We start from the raw sequence: 22,168 nt of genomic DNA on the forward strand, positions 1-22,168 counted from the left end.
ATCTCCCCATTGACCAGAGTCTCCAAGAGTTCAGACAAATCTAAAACAGTGACTTTGGCTTACAGTTAATCCCAACTTATGTTTTCTCCAGACTGATTAGTATGTGGCTTAAAGACCTTGAATTTGAACCTACATCTTTCCTAATTGTTTAAATATCCATCCCCCTGCACACACACACACACACACACACACACACACACACAAAATAGATTTAAATCTTGGCTTGTGTTCTGACATATCCATTTTGCTCCACCATTCTCTACCTCAAAACAGACCAACTGAAAGCATATTAATATCCTCTATTGCATTTTAAAAGTCAGAAAGGCAGGAAGTTTCTTTATTTAGAGGCATAGCACACCACATAAAAAGACTACACAGAAACACAGCGTACAAATGAATCAATTTTCAAACACTTTTTATGGGGCTTTTTCCCCTCTCTTAACCTCCCCAGCAGTCAAATCAGAAATTACCCCTAAGGCAGATTAAAAATGAAGTACAAATCACTCACCACCCAGTTGAAACTGCTCCAAAGACATTAAAGCTCTCTTTATCACCAAATTCACCTGCTTTTTTGTACTCTTCCCCTTCTTGATTTTTGCATGGTTCCCAATCTATTTGACCATCTGGGTACTTCCTCCTTCACCCCTTTCCTTGACTTAGAATACCCTCCCAATCCCTTTTTTATTTCTAGTTGTCTCTCTTTCCAATTCAGCCATTTTATTGCTGCCCAAGTAAATTTCTTTGATCACATCACTTCTATACTCAAAATTTTCCATTATATATTGAAAAATAAAATAAAAGTATTTACCCTGGCAAATCCAAGGCAATTCATGCTCTAGCTCCAATTTACTCTTTCAAGGTGATTTCACATACCTCCTGAAGACCCCAGCCATTCCAAAATGATGGAAACTGGACTATTCCCCAACACCCCCATTCTTATTCTACTTTCTCTGTGCCTTTTCTCACTGGAATGCTCTGTGTGCATATATATCTGTACATATCAAAAATGCCATATATTCACATGTGTAAATTTGCATATAATACATACAATATATGTAAATATATGCATACATTTTCTTATATGTGTAGAAGTAGAATTTTCTAAAGGTTAAGAAGCTGGCTTAAAAGCCAAAAGATCTGGATCCAAGTCTTGTTTTGCATGTATACTACCTATGTGATCCTAGGTAAATAATTTATCCTCTCAAGGCTCTGAGAAACTCTCTAAAACTATAAAATTCAAAGAAGAAAGTGATCTTGCATTGATAGAAGGAGTTTCCTCACCCAGGAATCCCCCATGCCAGAACATAAGAACATGCTGTTCATTTTTGAGTACATGGGTTTTTTTCCCCTCACTATAATGTAAGTTCCTTAAAAGTAAGTATTTCTCAGGTTTTTTCCCCTAGCACAGTGGTTAAAAAAGCACTACTCAGTTGAGTTAACAGGCACTGATCACCTGTGCAAATTCTGTTCCTTATCCAATGTGGGGATTTATTCTGTTTGTGCCTAATTAATACAAAAATTTGTTTTATTTCCTTCCTCAGTATGAAAGAAAAAAATAAATGTTTATTAATTTAAGACTTCAATTTTTTTTAAATGTTAAGTTCATTAGAAAAGATTCTTGTCTTTTATCTGTCCTTGAAGTTTGCCTGGGTTCAACTCGAGAATTCCGAGATCTCAATAGGGAAGGAGACTTCCCATTCTAAAAGTTATTGATCCATGCCTTTACCCAGGGTATTTTTAATTTTAATTTCAGCTGCAGTTCAAGACTTTACCAATGTTAGGGCAGGGAAGGGGATAAAAAAGATTCTGAAAATGCAAGCATGAATCAAGCAGGGAACTAATAGCTTTATTCCTAAACAGAATAGTGTTTCTGTTTCCCAGAAAATAGTTTCCTGGAAAAATAACTCTAAGCAACAAAGAGTCACAGAATGATTAGAACAGAAACCATATCATTCAAGTATAATCAGGTGAGAGGCTAATAATCAAAATCTAGTTGAGATAGTTGCAGTTTCTTTGCCAAGCCTGTTAATTAGCCATTTTGCATGTTTACTTCTGCTCTGCACAGTCCAATCAAAATCAAATGTACTGTTTTTCTCTAAGCATCTCTCTCTTCTGGTGCCCTTCTTTTTCAGTTTGTCTCCTGTTGATATTATCTATGCAACTACTATAGGTGCCTAAGAAGAATAAGATGCCAGCTTTCTTTTTTAAAATTTTATTTATTTTTAATATACATTGCTTCATGAATTATGATGGGAGAAAAAAATCAGAACAAAAGGGAAAAACCATGGGAAAGGAAAAAAAAACAATGAATATAGCATGTGTTGATTTACATTCAATCTCCACAGTTCTTTTTCTTGATGCAGATGGCATTTTCTGTCCAAAGTCTATTGGTTTTGCTTTGGATCACTGAATCACTGAGAAGAATCAAGTCTTTCATAGTTGATCATCGCACATTCTTGCAGTCATTGCATAGAATATATACCTGGTTCTGCTTGTTTTGCTCAGCATCCAGACCTTTTTATAACCAGCTTGTTCATCATTTTTATAGAACAATAATATTCTATTACCTTTACATACCGCAACTTATTCAGCCATTCCCCACAGCTAAATTTCAAGATCTCACAAGGTTCTGTATCATAGAAAAAAAGATTCTAAGGGAAGGCAATCCCATCTCAGACATGCCTAAGAGGCCATGAATTCATGATTTGCAGCTTAGTAGGAAAAAATAAATCTCCTACCTGACCATCTGATCAGATCAATGAGTTGCCTTTATACTGTAGAACTGGCAGGAAGAGGAAATCTGAGGGGCAGAGATTGTACCCATGGATTTCCAACACAACAGCCAAAAAAAAAGACTTTTCATCCCCAAATTTGATAATATCAGTTATCATGGTGAATAGAAAACAGTCAGAAGAAACTTTTGCATATTCTAGAGTATGGTATCTCCCTATGTATACTCAGAAACAGGTCCACTCCAATATCCCATACCCATTTCTGACATTCCCACTAAACATTTAAGGGAAGAACCTTAGAAGATGGAACATCTTTGCATGTCCAGAGCCTTGATGTGGAACACATCAAGAATGCTTTAAAAAAAAAAACACTTGATTGATCGATGAATTGACTCATCCTCCTCCAACAGTCCCTTTTGAAATCTCTCATTTGCTTCCAGGTTCAATTGCAGGTGTTACACTTTCCAAGAAATTTCTCCTGTTCTCCCCTCCTTACCTCCTTCCTCCTTATCTGGACCTCTCCTTAGCATTTTTCCCATTCTGCCACATATTATACTTATTTCTATATATGTTGTGTGTCCCCTATTTGGTGATAGGCTTCTTGGAGTCAGAAATTAAATGTTAGTCTCCCAAATCTAGTTCAGAACCTTGTACAGAGTAGGTGCTGATAAGTAATTGATTAATTGAAGTGAATTCCAAATTATAAGCAACCTTTTTTCTCAGGTAAAGAAACTCCCTACTTTCATAGACCCCAAAAATATATCTATTTATCACAAGTCAGGATCCTACAACTAATACCTAGCTCTTAATAAGGAACCATCTCATTCAATCATCTCATTCAATCCCCTTGTTTTCCAGATGAGAAAATTGAAACTTAAAGAGATAAAGCAATTTTCTCAAGGCTACACAGGTAATAAATAATAGGATGATAGATTTACACATGAAAGGAGTTCAGATGCAATCTTCTCCAAATCCCTCAATTTACAGAGGAGGAAATTAAGACCCAAGGACTCAAGATGACTTGCAAGAAATAAACATCAGAGGCTGGGCAGCTTGGTGGAGCCAGAGTGGATAGGGAAACCAAGCTTGAAGTCAGAAAGACTCATCTTGGGGTCAGCTAGGTGGTGCAGTGGATAAAGCACCAGCCTTGAATTCAGGAGGACCCGAGTTCAAATCTGGTCTCAGACACCTAACACTTCCTAGCTGTGTGACCCTGGGCAAGTCACTTAACCCCAGCCTCAAAAAAAGAAAAAAAAAGAAAAAAAGACTCATCTTTCTGAGTTCAAACTCAGCCTCATAGAACTCACTAAACCCTGTTTGACTCAGTTTCCTCATCTGTAAAATGAGCCAGAGAAAGACATAGCAAATCATTCCAGTATCTTTGCTAAGAAAATATCAAATGAAGTAACAGAGTTGGACACAACTGAAATAATTTTACAATAATAACCATAAAGCATCAGATGCAGGATTTGAATATAGATTTTCTGACTCCAGAGTCAGTGCTCTTTCCTCTATATTTCACTTCAGAGTTGGGATTTGCCCTCAGATGTTCTGTATTGAAATTTTAGGTCTGTACAAAAACTTTAAGTGTATGGAAATATATATACATATATATAATATTTATGTGTATATGTGTACATATATATAACCTATACAATATAATAAATATTATATAATTATTGTCTTGTTAATCAACTATATATAAATGCTATATAATTATATAAATAATACTACAAATATATAGTTATATATCATGCATAATTATATATTTTAATATCATTACATATAGTTTATATAACCATATTACATATTTATGCTATATATAGTACATATATAGTACATTATATAAATAATACTATAAATATATAATTATATAATCTATCATATAATTTTATATAAAATATAAATTTTACTCCTCAAATTTCTAACTATAACAGAAATATAGATCTAGCCTCTATTCTAGCCCTTTTAGCAAATAAGGAAACTGAGGGAAGTTAAATGATTTACTCAGAATCATATAAGAAATAAGCAGCAGAGCTTCAAGTCAACCTCTGACTCCAAACCCATTCCCATTGTATTGAGTTCTTTTTACAGATGAGGAAATTAATTGAGACCCATAAAAGTTAAGTAATATCACATAGATAGTGAGAGTCAGAACTGGGATTTGAATTCAATTTCTGCTCATCCTTTGGCTCCAATGCCATTGCCCTTTTCACTTTCCTATACTATTTCCATCAAGGAAGGGTAAAGAACTACTATTTTTAAAGTTGTTTTGTGCCTCTGCACCAACCCAAGAGGGCTACTACAGCTCCCATCTCTATTAATGAAAATTATGTTGATAAAAAAAAAAGTACCAGCTATCAAATTGCAAAAGAATCCCTTAGTGAGCATCCTCATTTATTTGCACAGTGCTTAGAAAATCACCTTGGAAACCCAACTGTTGTCACGGCACACAGCTTGGGCAGCCATCCTTAATAAATTTTTGCAATCAGTTTCTGAGACACCATCAGCCAAACAGTTTTGGAGACAATGGAATAACCCCAAGTTTAAAATGCTCATGCTAGATATATTCATCATAATTTTGTCGGGGAAAAAAAGAAACAAAGAGTTAAGGGAACTGGGGAGTAGCTTCTTAATATAAGAAAGCTCCTTTATTCACCCTTTAGCCTAGACTTTTGCCTACACTGAAACTTTACTTCTATACCCCACATTCTGGCCATATTAGCTGTCACTGGTTGGCTATAACTTTGGTTACAGGGAAATTTAAATCCCTAACACGTTCTAATTCCCCTATAAACATGGGAAAGAGGATCTGATCCCAGTCACCTGCCTGGCATATGGGATGGAGGCAGAAATCAATTCATTTATTTGGAGTTTTATTATCAAAAAAACCACTCACATTTAAATCATCAGATCTCAGGTTAGGACTTCAACCCCAGACCAGCATGCCCTGGAGAGTTAAGAGAGAATCTCTTTCAAAGGAGGGTCCTAACCTGCTCACAATTAGCCATGACATGCTACCAGGGGCTGCTTAATTGGGACTGCCCTTCTCAATTAACCAGATGTATGTGAGGGGAAGGGCTAGTCACCTAAATGAGGTACACATGTTCTCAATGACTCCCATTAGGGATTATAATGAAAGTGTATGCTTTCCTTTGATTTTTTTTCATTCTTTTGCTCCAAGCAGTTATATAAATTAAGCTGAAGAGGAGAACCAGGCTTCAAGAGCCATTTTTCTTTAAAGTTGAAGGCAACCAAATGCATCAAAGCTTCCGCCGTTCTTTGACTTTAGATCCCAGAATATTCTGTTCTGAGGTTATCGTTCCCACTACAACTGAGATGAACAGTTACCCTCTCTGAGATGCTCAAAAATAAGAAGGATGGAATTGAATTCCAAAGTTGGGATTTATTTCCCTTTTCATCATCCATTAGCCAGACCTGACCTTGTGGTGGATCTGGGTTCCTTTAGATAAAAGCTTCCACTCATTAGTTTAGAACTAAGAACATGAGGACAATCTATAACAAGAGTCTGTGTGGGGGGCATAGAAAAAGCACTGAACTACTGAGATCAAACTCTGCCTTTGCTATTTCAACCCGACATTGAGCAAGTCATTTAGTTCAATTCAATCCAATAAGCATTTTTGAAGCACCTACTGTGTTCTAGGAACTGCTGGGAATATGAAAAGAGTTTGCTATCTAATTTATCTAATTTAAGAGACAACATGCAAACAAAAAGCACCTTATATAACAAGATAAATGGGAAATAATTAAAAGAGAAAAAAAATCACAGGAATTAAAAGACATTAGGGAAGGCTTCCTGTAGAAAATGGGATTTTGGACAGGTAGGTGGAAAGAACTTAGAATAAAAAAAATTCCCCTTCATGAGTTCAAATCTGAACACAGACTAGCTATGTTACCCTGAGCAAGTCACTTATTCCTGTTTGCCTCAATTTCCCTATTTATAAAATAAAAGCATAAGTAAAATTATCTCTAAGACCTCCGTTAGCCCTTCTAGAGTGGAGATCCAATGATTTGGGGTTTTTTTAATGTAGAATAGTGTAGGGGACATGGGGTGATATGGAGGAGAGAATATTGTTTTTAATCTATCTTCAATTTTCAACTGTACATTTCCTGGACTGGATAGCTTTAAATGGCAGAATATTATTTTTAGCTCAACCACAAGCCCAATATAATGAGCATGGTGAAAAGCTAGCCTTTTCTCCAGCTTATTGGTATCTAAGTGGAGCTCCATTAACATTAAATATTAAATTTAATGAGAAGCAGTGTGCATAGTGGAAAGAGTAGTCAGAAAACCTGTGTTTGCTCCAACTCTGACACTTATTGGCTCTATGACTGGAGAGTTTTCTTAACCTCTCTGATCTTCATTCTATAAAATAAGGATAATAATATTTATAATTATTTACCTTAAGGGATAGTTAGTACAACTTACAGCATTATAGAAATTTTAAATCACATTATTGTTAATAATAATGATAATGATAACTGTTCCAGTTATTCATTAAGAGGCAGTAGGGCTTAGGGGTTAGATCAAAAAGCCTTAAAATCAGAACTACTTGGAGGGAGTGTTGTACAATGGAAATAATGCTGGGTTTGCCATTAGAAGGATTTAGGTCCAAACCCCAGATCTACCACTTGCTGCCTGTGTGATCTTAGACAAATTATTTAACCTCTCTGGGTCTTGGTTTCTTTTTCTGTAAAATGGAGGGTTGATTATATAGATGGTGTCTAAGGTCTCTTTTAGTTCTGTATCCTTGACCTGATGATTTGGATTAAAGTCCTCCCTCTGTCCCAAACTGGTTGTATGACACTAAGCAAGGCCCTTTCCCTCTCAGGGATCCATACAAGGCATGACATTGAACTATCACCATCATCGTCATTGCATCATTATAGCAGCTAACATTTAGATCATATGTATATATGTACATATATATACATATATATACATATACATATATATTATACCTAAGTTCTGATTAGTATGGAATTGAATCCAGTGAAGTTATTTCACATATTCAAATATTCACTATTCAAAATCATAATTATGTAAAAGATGGTCATTGGTTCCAGTCCAATGGAAATGTACAGTGTGAATTCGAATAGTATAACCACTTCACAGGATTGATTAATCAAGAACTGACTTTCTTATTTGAATTCTAAAACATTGACCAGTTGTCAAACTGCATAAGAAGAAAATGTTTTACCATCAATTTCCTATCTTAATAAAACCACTTTAAGCTCACTTTGTTGCTTCTCCCTCCTTTCCCAAAAAAAAAGGATTCAATAGGAGAAAGAAAAATTGCTTACACACACACACACACACACACACACACACACACACACACGTGAAAAAAAAATATATATATATGAGTGCATGTGTGTATACACACATAGATATATTTATATGAATTATTTGCCCCTCATTCCTGAAAAGGGAGTGGTTTCCTTTGAAAGAGCACCAAAATGATTTTTTTCATTGTTGTTGGTTTACTTTTGAATATCAATCTTGAACGTAGGTCCCCACAGGTTATAAAGTTAGTCCTTTGCCCAGTGATTGCTTAATAAGAAGGAAGAAGTGGCATTTAAATGTCTTTAAAAATAAGTGAGAGTGTTCAAGAAAATTAACAAGATAAATTAGAACCAGAAAGAAAAGTTAAAATAAAGAAAAAAATGATAAATGACATTCTAAAGAAACCCCATTTTGAAAACAACCAGGAATGTTTTAGCCAAAATCCAGAACTTACTGATCAAAGAAAAAATACTGCAAGCAGCCAAAAAAAAAAAAAAAGGATTAAAATCAAATGGAATCATAATATGGATCTTACAAAATAAAATAGTAACTAGTTAATAAGGAAAGAAAATCTGGATTTATGATACTCCCAAAGGCAAAAGACAAAGACAACCAAGAATAACACGCTGCAAGAGATGGTCATTGATTCCAGCCCAATGGAAATGTACAGTGTGAATTCGAATAGTATAACCACTTCACAGGATTGATTAATCAAGAACTGACTTTCTTATTTGAATTCTAAAACATTGACTAGTTGTCAAACTGCATAAGAAGAAAATGTTTTACCATCAATTTCCTATCTTGATAAAACCACTTTAAGCTCACTTTGTTGCTTCTCCCTCCTTTCCCAAAAAAAGGATTCAATAGGAGAAAGAAAAATTGCTTACACACACACACACACACACACACACACACACACACACACACACACACGAAAAAAAAATATATATATATATATGGAGTGCATGTGTGTATATTACATATAGATATATTTATATGAAATTATTTGCCCCTCATTCCATGAAAAAGGGAGTTGGTTTCCTTTGAAACGAGACACCAAAATGATTTTTTCATTGTTGTGTTGTTTACTTTTGAATATCAGTCTTGAATGTAGGTCCCCAGAGGTTATAAAAGTTAGTCCTTTGCCCAGTGATTGCTTAATAAGAAGGAAGAAGTGGCATTTAAATGTCTTTAAAAATAAGTGAGAGTGTTCAAGAAAATTAACAAGATAAATTAGAACCAGAAAGAAAAGTTAAAATAAAGAAAAAAAATGATAAATGACATTCTAAAGAAACCCCATTTTGAAAACAACCAGGAATGTTTTAGCCAAAATCCAGAACTTACTGATCAAAGAAAAAATACTGCAAGCAGCCAAAAAAAAAAAAAAAAGAATTAAAATCAAATGGAATCATAATATGGATCTTACAAAATAAGATAGTAACTAGTTAATAAGGAAAGAAAATCTGGAATTATGATACTCCCAAAGGCAAAAGACAAAGACAACCAAGAATAACACGCTGCAAGACTGAGCATGATCTTATAGGAAACAAAATATATCTTCAATAGAAGAATGGACTTTCAATTGTTCCAGATGAAAAACCCATACTTGAGCAGAATTTTGTAAAAAATATAAATGCAGGACTGAAAAGAACCTAGAATAGTAAATATACTCAAATAACTGCAAAGGATTAAACTATAATTAAGTGCTCACATTCTAATAGGGAGTAAATAAATAAGTGTCTCTTCAAAGGTCCAATATTCTCAAGGATAACAGAATTCAGAAATACAGATTTAGGGTCTCGTCGTTGATTTTGTTCTGTTTTCATGTTTTATGAGAGAAAAGAAAAGTGTGGGTGTGCTAGGGAAGAGAATATATCAGGGAAGAAATGAGGAAGAAAAGGAAAACTTACCATTTCTCATAATTAGGGTACTCTAGAAAAAAAGCATACACAAACAGGGAAGATGAATTGGAAAGAGATACAATTGCCTGTATCTGACTAAACAAAGGAGGGGGAGGTAAGGGGAGAGAGACAGAGGAAAGGAGAGAAACTGGGGTAGAAAATATTAAATTCAACTGGGAAATAGGCAACAACAGGAAGAGGAGATGGGAGTTTAGGAAGGGAGTTAAAATTGGAGAGAAAATATTTACAAGCAAAGCAAACTTCATCTTCAGAGGATAGATTGAAATGGGTAATTAAAAAAAAAAAAAATAAGAACTAGTGATCAACTTCCATGCAATGTGACAATGGAGGCACAATGGAATGAGAACAGACCACTTCAAGTAAGATAATGTTGGTTATGTTCACTTTCTGTCCTCCACGGTTTTCTTTCTAAAAAGGTAATAAAAAGAAAAGAAAGGAGAAATATAAGATATGATGGGGGAAAATACAAAAATTAAGTCATAACCACAAACATGAATGAAATAAACTCACTCATCAAACAAAAGATGGTAGAAGAATGGATCTAAGAGCAGATTTCACTGCTATGTTCTTTAGAATAAAAATGCTTGAAATATGTTTTATTATGCTTTAGGTACATTTAAAAACTAAGAGTAGCAATCATGTCCTCAAACAAGGCAATAGTAAAAAGAGATTCAGTCAAAAAAGAGAACCAAGAAAACTACCATATGTTAAAAGATACCATGAATATTAAAATAATAACAATAGTTAATAGATTTTGATCAATTGTCATAGCATATAACTACTTAAAGGAAATGTTAATTGAATTGTAGGTAAAAATATTCAGAAACATATAAGTATAAGTCATAATAATCAAAGAAGTCAATATGCCCATTTGAGATCTAGAAAAATATATCAAAAACATAAAGAAAAAAAGAAATTAAAGGCCTAAAGAAATTTTTCATAAAATTAGCTATGAAAGGATACTTATTGATTACTGAATATGAATATAAAGAGATTTATTCATTATAAGGAAGAGTTATTTTTAATTTGGGGGTGAAAACAGAGACTAACGATGATAATTCCAAAAAATAAAGAGGACAGAAGCACATAAATGAAACACTTTAAGAATTCACAGAAGAGAACAGAAGAAAGTTCAGAGTAAGACAAAGATAAATAAGACAGCTTTGGAACTGATGTTGAATTTGAATATATGTATATACAAATGCTTAAAATTTATTTACATACATAAACATATATATGCACATTTTATACTTTGAAGACACTATATATGTAGTGTAAATATATGTAAAACATATTTAAGCCAAGATTACATAACAAAGTAATAATTTCATATATATTATATGTGTGTATATATATATATATATACCATGTTGTTTTTTATATAAGAAAATATCCATTTTTAATGATGTTAAGTTCATTATAACAAAAAAAATTGTATTTTTAAAATGTCTCAGGAATCAGATGACCAGAGATCCAATGCTTAGTTTTCCCTTTTTTTAATCTTTGTATCTTCAGTGCCTACTTCACACATAATAGGTGTTTAATAAATGCTTGTTGATTCATAGATGATGATCTTGTAACCTTGGGCAAATTATTTAGCTGCCCCTTATTTTTCTCATCTCAATAGATGTGGCAATTGGACTAATTTATGATCCTATGAAATTTCTGAGTATAACTGCTTCTATCCCTAGTTTACAGAGCCACCTGAAGTCATCCTGGGAATAAATTCCCAGGTTTCTCCTGACTTAAAACCCAAAAATATTTCCCCTCTGCCACTCTTGGTTTTATATATAAACTCCAGAAAGAAATATGGGTATGTGATAAGGCTGGAGCCAGATTTTTAGCAGGCTGGAAATGATATGATAAAGCCTTTATCTTTTATTCAATAGACAATGAGGACCTGATAAAGAGCTTTTGAATAGATGCATGACATGATCAGAGCTGCTCATTTCTTGGATAGGCTGTGTCAAGGATGGATTGCAGAAGAGATAACTCTGGCAAAGAGGTACCTAGTCAAGAAAAAATGAGGACCTGAGCAAAGGATAGAACTGAAATATTATAATTAAGGAGGATGGGACATTTCCTTATTGTATAGGAAAGAGATGAGAGAATCCCATAAATCAGACTGATCCAGAAAATTGAAAATACATAGTGATTGTAGTTATTCCTGTTCATATAAATGTTGATAGTGTAATGGCCACTATGAGAGTACTCAAGTAGCTTAAGGGAACTATTATAGGTCTGTGTTGTCTCCTTAAATCACAAAAGACTCATAACCATTTCATTTTCAATTGAAATAGGGTCAAGAACCTCCCAGAGATGAAGATTTAAAACTGTGAGCAATTTATCTATGAGGGTCTTTAAAGAAAATCACTCATTAAAAACCATTAAACATGAAAGAAGAACTCAAGGATGATGTCTCTTTCACAATGCTGAACATAATTATCTCACAATTGCAAAGTTTAAAGATATAATTAGAAAATCAGGGTGTTACAAACAAATGCCAAATTCCCTAAGTTTAAAGTAAGTAATAGATACTAATGTCAGTTCAGGTAGTTGATATTCCCACTCAGAAGAATTAATTCCAGTTGTCTCTGAAATCACCAAACCTTAGAGTTAAAAGCGACTAACCTCTTTTACAAATGAGGAATCTGAAATCCGAAAAAAGAAATTTTTTAAGTTCAAAGTCACACACCTGGAATGTATCAGAACTGTAACTATATCCCAGGTGCCCATATATATAATTCAATGGTATGGTGGAATGAGCACTAGATTTGGATTTAAATCTTTCAGGCAATGAGGTGGTGCAGTGGATTGGAAGATGGGCCTGAAATCAGGAAAACCTGAGTTCAGATTCCATTTCAGACATTATTTGTATATATTTGGGCAAGTCACTTGATGTTATTTGCCTCTATTTCTGCATCTATAAAATGAGAATGACAGCATCTACCTCCTAGAGTTGTGATGTGAATCACAATATTTATAAAGAGTTTAAATACTAATTTTTATCAATATTATCATTATTAATTATTATTATGACCATGTGACTTTAAGGAAATCACTGAAACTCTCTGCTCTTCAATTTCCTCATTTGTAAAATGAGAATTATAATACTTACACTATCTAATTCCCAAGACTATTGTTAGAAAAAAGCTTTACAAACCTTAAACTTCTATAGCAATTAACCAACAAATATTTTTAATTACTTCCATTAAACCAACCTACCTCTCACTTAGTCCAGGCCTATAAATCTACCTTTTACAGGAGTAATAAATCAATTGTGTTATCATGCTTTGTTAACAAGATCTACTTTCAAAAGTCAGTATCAATATGAAAAGTCAATATGAATTATTGACTATGAATGCCTTAATTGACCCACCTAAAGGTAGTCTAGGTTTACTTCTGGGTTCACTATAATTAGGCTACTAATGATAACCAAGGGACAAACCTAAGTTCTTTCTTAAGTTTCTGCTTAAAGTGAGCTTTTTTTTTTTATAATGATCACTACTAGTAATTTACTGTTGTAACTTCCAGATTCCTATTGGTTTTTATATCGATTTTTTCTAGGGTAAAAGGAAGGCCAGATAAATATTTTAGTTCTTTGGTGACTTGGGATGGAGATAGACTAATAGCTGCTTTATTTAAATCAGTTGTTCAGGACTTGATTTCAATAAAATCATATCAACTACCTTAATCTGTTATCAGAGATACCATTCTCCATCCCAACCAAGCATCAGAAATGTGTATAGCATGATACGAAAGGGACTGAATTAAAAAGTGTTGCTAAACCAATATAAATTATTAAAGCAATGTAAAAGCACATGAACTGACAACAAAATATCCTTTATTCTTCCTCCTCTTTCTTTTTCTTTTTCCTCTTTTTTCTTCTTCATCTCCTTCTTCCCCTTTTTTCCCTTCTTCTTCCCCTTCTTATTTTTCTTGTTCTTTCTTCTGCTTCCTGTTTCTTTTTCCCCCTTCTTTTTTTCCTCCTTTTATTCTCCCTCCCACTTCTCCAATTACCCCTTCACTTCCTCTTCCTTCTCCTTACCCCACTCAACTTTAGAATTTAAGTTCTCCCATGCTATTTGGATCCAGTGGAAGGGGAAGATATATGGTGTAAGCCTCCATTCAGTGCCTACTTTACCACAGTATCAGACAGGAACCAAAAATAAAATATTAAGATATATAATCAGAGTTGAAAATCAAAGTAAATGATAGAGAACACATATAGCAGAATCAAATCCCAAACAGTTTAGATTCATTCAAAGAAAGAAAGGGAGAAAATTCCCAGAAAACATACAGTTCACAAGAAGGATTTTGACTTGGGTACCATCTTTTTTACATCATAACTAAGAAAACCTCTCCTGACTAATTTCTCCTAGCTTTGTCTCCAGAAACCACCCAGAACTCATTGCCTCTGTCAACTCTGAGTTCCACATGTCATTGGAGCCCTTTGCCACTGCCATCATCTGATTCTGGAACTCTTCATGGATCTTTTAGAGAGAAACTAGGGTGGGCTTGGGAGGGGATAGACATCTAGATGCTAGTCAACATTGTCAGCTCTGTCTTTAATCTGCCTTGGCTATCTCCTGGACAAAAAAGACTTCAAGCAGACACGTGATTCCTTCCTATCTCTTCTCAATCAAAAGATCTTAGTTCCCATTCTTAGCTGAGTTAGTGAAAATGAATTCTTTCCTTTTCTTCATTACCTCTTCTCATGCCCTAGGTAAGATACTTTATTGAGTTCCTATGGACTCTTTCTGAAGAGTTCACATTAATCTTTCCTATGTTCTCTTTCAATTCCCAGTCTGCTCTCCAGTAGCTAGCATATAGCCCTGTTAATTGTCTTAAAGTTCTTCCAGAAGGTATTGGAAATATTGGAAATATGGGAAACAAAATCCCATGGTCTTTCTTGGCATTTCAAGCCAACACAGAAAAGCCCATGTTCCTTTTACATATATATACATATTTGTGTATATGTATGTATATATATATATATATATATATATATATATATATATATATAATCATAAGTATGATTTCATTAAGGGGAGGAAACATGTTTTATACACATTTCAATTCAACAAATGTTTATTAAGCACCTACAGCATAAAGAGTACTGTGCTCGGTGATAGGAAAGATCTAAAGTTTAAGCAGTCCATTGCAATATAGCATTGGAATAACTTAGAGTTATAGGGCATAATGTGTGTCTTAGCAAATGGTAATTAATATTCATTTGAATGAATGAAAGAATGGCAAAATTATTGCTCCCAAATAGATTGTTTCCCTGTTTATATACATGCAACTCAAGTTCCAAAAGGTATAGGACTCTCTCCTTACTGGCAGAAATTCTTTGCATCTAGACGAACTATATTTTTTTAAATACTGACATTAATAATTTTCTGGGCTATATTGCCCTCTCCTCATCCCTGCTCTTCCCCAGGAAGACCACTTTGAAATATAATTGCAGAATCATTGGCAGAATCTTAAAAGTATTTAAGTTACAACTTAGGGATTTAGATGGGATCCTTCTAAGAAGATTGCTTCCTTGGAGCTGAGTTTATCATCAACATTGAGTTAAAAAAGGAGAGTCAAGATGAAAGGCAAAGCCCACCCCCAGGGCTTCAAGACCTCTTTATAAAGTTGTTCTGTTCCCAAACATCCAATCAGTCAGAGTAAAACAAAATGTACCATTCTTCCCTTTGCTATCTATAATCAAAACACTTCATCCTTGTACTGATGTAAGAGTAATTCCCCTAAATTGATTTAGATGGCCTGTTTGGGCAAGAGAAGCATTGGAGGGTTTGGTTTTTTTAGTTTGGTTATTTTGTTTGTTTATTTGTTTAATTGTTTGAACTTCTCTTAGTAATCCTTTTCTTTTTTAATTTCCAGAAAGTAGGAGTCTTAACCGGAAGCCCTACAGGAAGGAAAATATACACCTCAGTCGTGGACATGCAAAATATCTAGCATTACTGTCATTAAAAGATTTTTGGTGGATATATACTTAAGTTGATTCACAACTTCCCACACACAATGCCTCTTCTAAGTAGCTATGAAATATAGGAATCCAAAAAAGAAAAAAAGGGGGGGAGTGAGATGGTTGCTTAAGAAATGTGGGAGAAACTTGGCTCTTTACATTTACCAAAATGATGATGCTCTCAATGAAATATATTTAGAGTGAGTCATTTATAAGGTGGGGGGGGAGGAAATGAATATTCTCCTTGATCTTACAGAAAATTGTCAGAGCAATTGGAAACCAGATTGTGTAATTGTGACAACAAATTAAGAAAATGAATGAATGATGAATAAAATCAATTAGTGAAGAGTGTTGAGGAGCTCACGAATTACACTATGATAGAGAAGAGTGTTGGACTTGATATCAAGAGAACTTTGAATCTCAGTTCCAATACTTTATTCAATTGATCAACAAGCATTTAAGTATTTACTATGTACCAGGAACTGGACTAATCCCAGGGAATACAAAAACAAAAGTGAAAGGGGAGAGAAAATCAGATTTAAGAAGAGTTATCCTTGGGGTTATCCTGCATCTTGACATCTTGTGGAATTGGCAGGATCAGGTATTTGTCCCTCTCCACAAAGCCTCTTGACAGCTGTTGCTCAGAGCTCCTGCAACTAGAGCAGTGCCATGGTGAGATCTTGGCCAAGCAGAGAGCCAGTTGCAGACTGGAAGAATGATTGGTCGAAATTAATTTTATTCTTTCCTTCTTCCTTCAAAGGGGGAAAGATTCGACCCTTCTGACAAAACTATTCCTGTGAAATCACCCTGTCTCACCAAATCAATCAATCAATAAATAGCCATTAAGCATCTTACTATGTGTCAGATACTATGCCAAATGCTAAAGATACAAAACAAGGCAAAAAACAGATCCTGCTCTCAAGAAGTTCAACATGCAAACAACTAGGTCAAACTAGAGAGAGTAAATTGAAGATAATCAACAGAAGGCAAACATTAGCATTAAGGGGATCGCAAACGCTTCTTCTTGAAGGTTGGGTTTTAGCTGGGACTTGAAGGCAGGTGAGAAAGTCAATAAAGCCAGGGGGGAGAGAAGAATACAGCTGGATAGAGAGATAGCTGGGGAAAAGTGAAGAGCTGGAAAATGTAGTGGTTTATGGGAGAAAGAGCAAGAATGTTAGTGCTACTGAATGGGAAGAGATATAGGGGTGAGTAAGACGTAATCAGACAGGAGAGAAAGGAAGGGGTCTGGTTATGAAGAGTTTTGATTATCAAACAAAGGATTTTAGATTTTGTCCTAGAGGTTTTAGAGAGCTAGAATAGTTTATTGAGCAGGAGGGATGACATTATTAGGTAGAAAGAACCTGAGCAAGGGAACAGAAGTGTTTTACATTTGTATTTACTCTCTTTGTGTGTATGTGTTTGTGTATACATATATGTATTTATGTATATACTTGTATGAGTTTATATATATATATATGTGTGTGTGTGTGTTTATCTGCATATATATAATTCCCTTTAATAGAATATAAATTTCTATATGGCAGGAATCGTTATTTTTATTTGGCCAGAGGTGTATTTTTTGTATTTGTATGTTTGTATGGGTTTTTTGTTGTTGTTGTTGTTTTTCTTTATATCCCTATATATCCTTAAATCCCTTTATATCCCTTTATCTTTATATCTTTAGATCTTTATATCCCTTTATATATTTATATTATTTGACGCAGAGCTTGAAATATAGTAAACCTTAATAAATGTTCATTGTATTGAATTGAATTGATATGCACTGGCTTACTGCATCTGGAAGGCAGAATAGATAAATGTCTAGGTCTTATTTAAAATAAAATTTTATTAAATTTTTTTTTGTTTTATATCACCTAAAAATATCCCTGTATTCCTCCCTCTTACTTTGCCTAACAGGGAGCAATCCCTTAAAACCAAAAGAAAAAAAAATAAGAAAAGGATCAAGAAAAGAAGGGAAAATCAGCAAAACTAATCAATGTACATATTTTTTAAATCTGACAATATAGGCCTCCCACCTCTACAAAGGAGTTTGGGTAAAGTGTCTTCTCAAATCTTTTCTTCAGAGGCAAAGTTTATTCTTTATCATTTTGCAACATCCTATTTCAGCTGTTTTGTGGTGGTCTTTTTTTTCTTTTCACATTATTGTAACCATTTTTTAATTGTTTCTTTGGATCTAATTACTTTATTTATTACTAATTCACTTTATATCAGTTCATATGAGTCTTTTCAAGTTTCTCTGTATTCTCTAAAATTACTTTTTTTCTTACAGAATAGTAATATTCATTATATAGCTATAGTAATATTCATTATTTTCATGTATCAATTCCCAAATCAATGGGCACCTACTTTGTTTCCAGTTCTTTGCTACCACACACACACACAAAAAATTTGCTATAAGTATTTTAGTATCTTTAGAGCCTTTCTTTTTATTAATGACGTACTTGAGGTATATACCTAAAAGAAGCATGTCTGGATCAAATTATTTTGAAATTTTAGTCACTTTGCATAATTTCAAATTGCTTTCCAGAATGGTTATACTTTGGTCCTTCTACCATCTCTCTAATATTGATTATTCCCATGTTTTATCATCTTTGGCATTTTGTTGGGTGTAAGGTAAAACTTCAGAGTTATTCTGATTTATATTTATCTTGGTATTAATAATATGGAACACCCTTTCATAGAATTGTTAATCATCTGCAATTCTTTTGATAGCTAGTTATGTCATTTAACAACTTACCTATTGGGGAATCACTTTTGATTTTATTTCTGTTAGTTATTTAAAGAACCGGGATAACAAACCCTTATCTGAGAAATTTAATATTCCCCATTTTAAGTGCTTCTCTTCTTATCCAAGATACAGTAATTTTACCTTTGCAAAAGCTTTTTAATTTTGGTAATCAGAATTACCTATTTTATACTTTTTAAAAATTTCCCTGCCCTTTAATTTTTAATCAATTTAATTTTTAATTAATTTTAATTTTTGGCTGAAAAAATGTCTACATACAAAAGTGTATATGGACTGAACTATCTGATATACACTAATAAATCCAGTAATTATTAAGTATTTACAGTGTGACTAGTTGTTCACAGTGTAGTTTGACACAGACTCTTTTCCTTCTCTCTGTCTCTGTCTCTATCCCTCTTTGTCTCTATCTATCTTTCTGTGTCTTTGTCTCCCTTCTCTTCTCCTCTTTTCTATTTCTCTCTGTGTCTCTCTGGGTCTCTGTCTCTGCCATGATCTCAACACTATATTATAGCACCAGTATAGAACTTGAATGGTAGAATATATACACACATGTGTATGTATTTATATATGCTTATGTGTGTCTGCATCTGTCTATGTCCATGTATTCATGTGTGTTTATATACACAATCAACTTTGTTGTGTGTATATATATATATATATATATATATATATATATATATATATATATATATATATATATATATATATATATATTTAAGTGTCTGAGGCACTATTTAAACTCAGATCCTCCTAAATCCAGGACAGGTGCTCCAAGTAACTTTTGAAGAAGGATGCATGAATTCTAATCACAAATTTATCACTAACAAGTTGGGTGATCTCAGACAAAACATCTCAACTCCATTCAGTCTCCTTACCTGTAAACTGAGGGAGCTTTGGATTGGATGACCTCTAAAATCTCTCCCAGCTACAATATTCTACCGCATGTAGTGCTGGCTCATGGCAGGATCATAATACAGAAATCATTTCTCTTTGGCTTTGGTCATCTGTGTAGAACGGTTCTATGGAAGATTGATGGTCCTAATTATCTTTGGCTTAAGATAATATTAAAGTTAGGTCCCATTCCCTAAGTCAGGGATTGCTAACCTGCTCCAGAATTTTTCTAATTATCTCAGGGTCTATCTCTAAATTCTCAATTTTGGCTTCAGTAAACATTTATCAAGCTCCTAGTGGTAGGAGCTGGAGAGAGACAAACATTAAACAAGACAGAACCCCTGCCTTTATGGAGGTCAGAATCCAGCAGGGGGGTTGACATGAATAACTAGCATATAAAATAATACCTAATAAGCATGTTGCAGAAGTGCAAGCCAAGTGCTGTTTGAAGGAGAAGGAACAATCATTCCTGAGGAAGGGTGGGGGAAGGATCCCGGAAAGCTTCCTTGAGGAGATGGCATTTGTGCTGGGATTTAAAGGATGGGTAGAATTTCAACAGGTGGGGATTGGCAAGCTAGGGGAAATACAGACAAAAAAAAGGAAGGGAATTTGGGAAGAAGGTCAGGGACAGATTAAGGTTCTTTTGGACTCTAGATACATCTTTCTCACAGAGCCTTTGGTGCATATATTTTTTATTTTTAAAATATTGAATTTTATGATAGGAAAAAATCCTCACATTCTTTACAAAGAAAAAAAAATGATTGATAGCATGACTCAGCTTCATGTATACTCATGTCCTTGCCAGTACTTCAAGGAAATCTGATTTTATCTGAGTGGGTGCTCCTACACTAACTAATTAAGTAATTAATGGATAGATGAATGAATGAGTAAATGAATGGAAAAGCATTGTTTTTACTATATATAATAGACTCTAATACAAATTACAATACCCCCCTTACCACTTAGTAAATTATCTTCAAGAGCTGCAGAGGATGAAATATATATTACCTTAATGTCAGATAAGTAAGGGCTGCTCTTTGGACAACAGATGTACAAACTGTTGCCAAGTCTGTATTAGAAGTCTTTTGAACTTGTCATGAATAGCCATGGCCTCTGCCATCACCTCCACACTACAATAAGGCACCAGAATAGAACTTTAATGGTAGAATATATACACACATATGTATGTATTTATATATACATATATAATATATATATATTTATGTTTATATATCCACAAGTATATCCATGTGTACATTGTGTTTATATAGACAATCATCTTTGTTGTATGTGTATATATATTTATGTGTATATATATGTCTGTGTATATAAGACTTTTACAATATGTTGATTAGCTTTGTTAAACTGGGCTTTTTCCCCCTCTTTTTATTCTTTGATGTAAGAGATTACTCTCTGAGAAAGAACAGAGAAGGGTATTTCCCCTCTCAACTATGTTGGGAAATTGCAGATAATATAAAAACAAAGATTATCATCAATAAAAATTTATTTTAAAAAATCCATATGTGATCTATATTTAGACACTTGGAAATAACAGCATCAGGAAAACTAAATAAATGGAGATAAGAGGCAGCTACTCCAAGCAAATTGGGGAATTACAGCTGTAAACTGTGCTGCAGTAAACACCAGCTAATCTATGGGGTCCAGGAAAGGTTCACCTGAGAGTTGGCTGAATAGGGGAGGAAAGGTGACCTGACATTAAAGTTGCTGTAAATATTCTGCCTGTGACTAATAAGGAATAAAATCTTTGGCCCCACTATCAAATTGAGAACTCTATCTAGAGCAAAGTTTAACATGGCATTCAGGGAATAGAATTCCAGGCCTGGAGTCAGGAAGACTCATCTTCTGGAGTTTAAATTTGACCTCAGACACTCACTAGCTGTGTGACCCTGAGCAAGTCATTTTAACTCTGTTTGCCTCAGTTTCCTCTTCTGTAAAATGAGCTAGAAAAGGAAATAGTAAATCACCCCAATTTTCTTGCCAAAGAAACTCTAAACAGGTTCATGAGGAGTCAGACATAGTTACAACAAATGAACAATGAATCCCTTCCACATTCTTTCATAAATAAAAATTTTAAAACATTAATTTTACAAAATTGACAACAGTTGATGAAAGGGGATTTTGTTGTTGTTAAGGAAAAATAGTTAATAAAGGATAACTAAAGAATTCTGATACATAACTGTCCCTTTGCATGAAGCAGTTTATCCATTCCAATGGGTGCCAGCCAAGAGAGTTTTTACAAATGGATCGGCTTAGCAGCCAAAATCCTTTCCAAAGGGCACAATCAGAAAAGCAGTTACCAGATAAAACGCACTTGTGATTTGTTGACCGTGTCAGATTGAACGCAGAAATGATCTTGTCTGCTGTCTCTGAAACAGTTGTTACAGATGTATTTCACCTGGTGATTAATGTGAACAACTTTCTGCAGCCCTACTGACAAAAAAAAAAAAAAAACTAAACTAAAAACAGATGTGGGTCAGACCTAGCTGGTAACGCCTTTAAATCATTAAGAAGGGAAATCCAGGTAAAAACAATGTCAAGTTTGCATTAATC

The 22,168-nt window shown here is 34.0% G+C and overlaps 1 long non-coding RNA gene across 1 annotated transcript in view; it reads right to left on the minus strand.

Annotated features, from left to right (window-relative positions):
- The window catches only part of LOC141544683 (uncharacterized), a 285,498-nt gene that overhangs the window by 262,510 nt on the left and 820 nt on the right, over positions 1-22,168 (minus strand). The window lies entirely within an intron of this gene.

Source organism: Sminthopsis crassicaudata, chromosome 5, assembly GCF_048593235.1.
Source record: "Sminthopsis crassicaudata isolate SCR6 chromosome 5, ASM4859323v1, whole genome shotgun sequence".
Classification (NCBI taxonomy): Eukaryota; Metazoa; Chordata; class Mammalia; order Dasyuromorphia; family Dasyuridae; genus Sminthopsis; species Sminthopsis crassicaudata.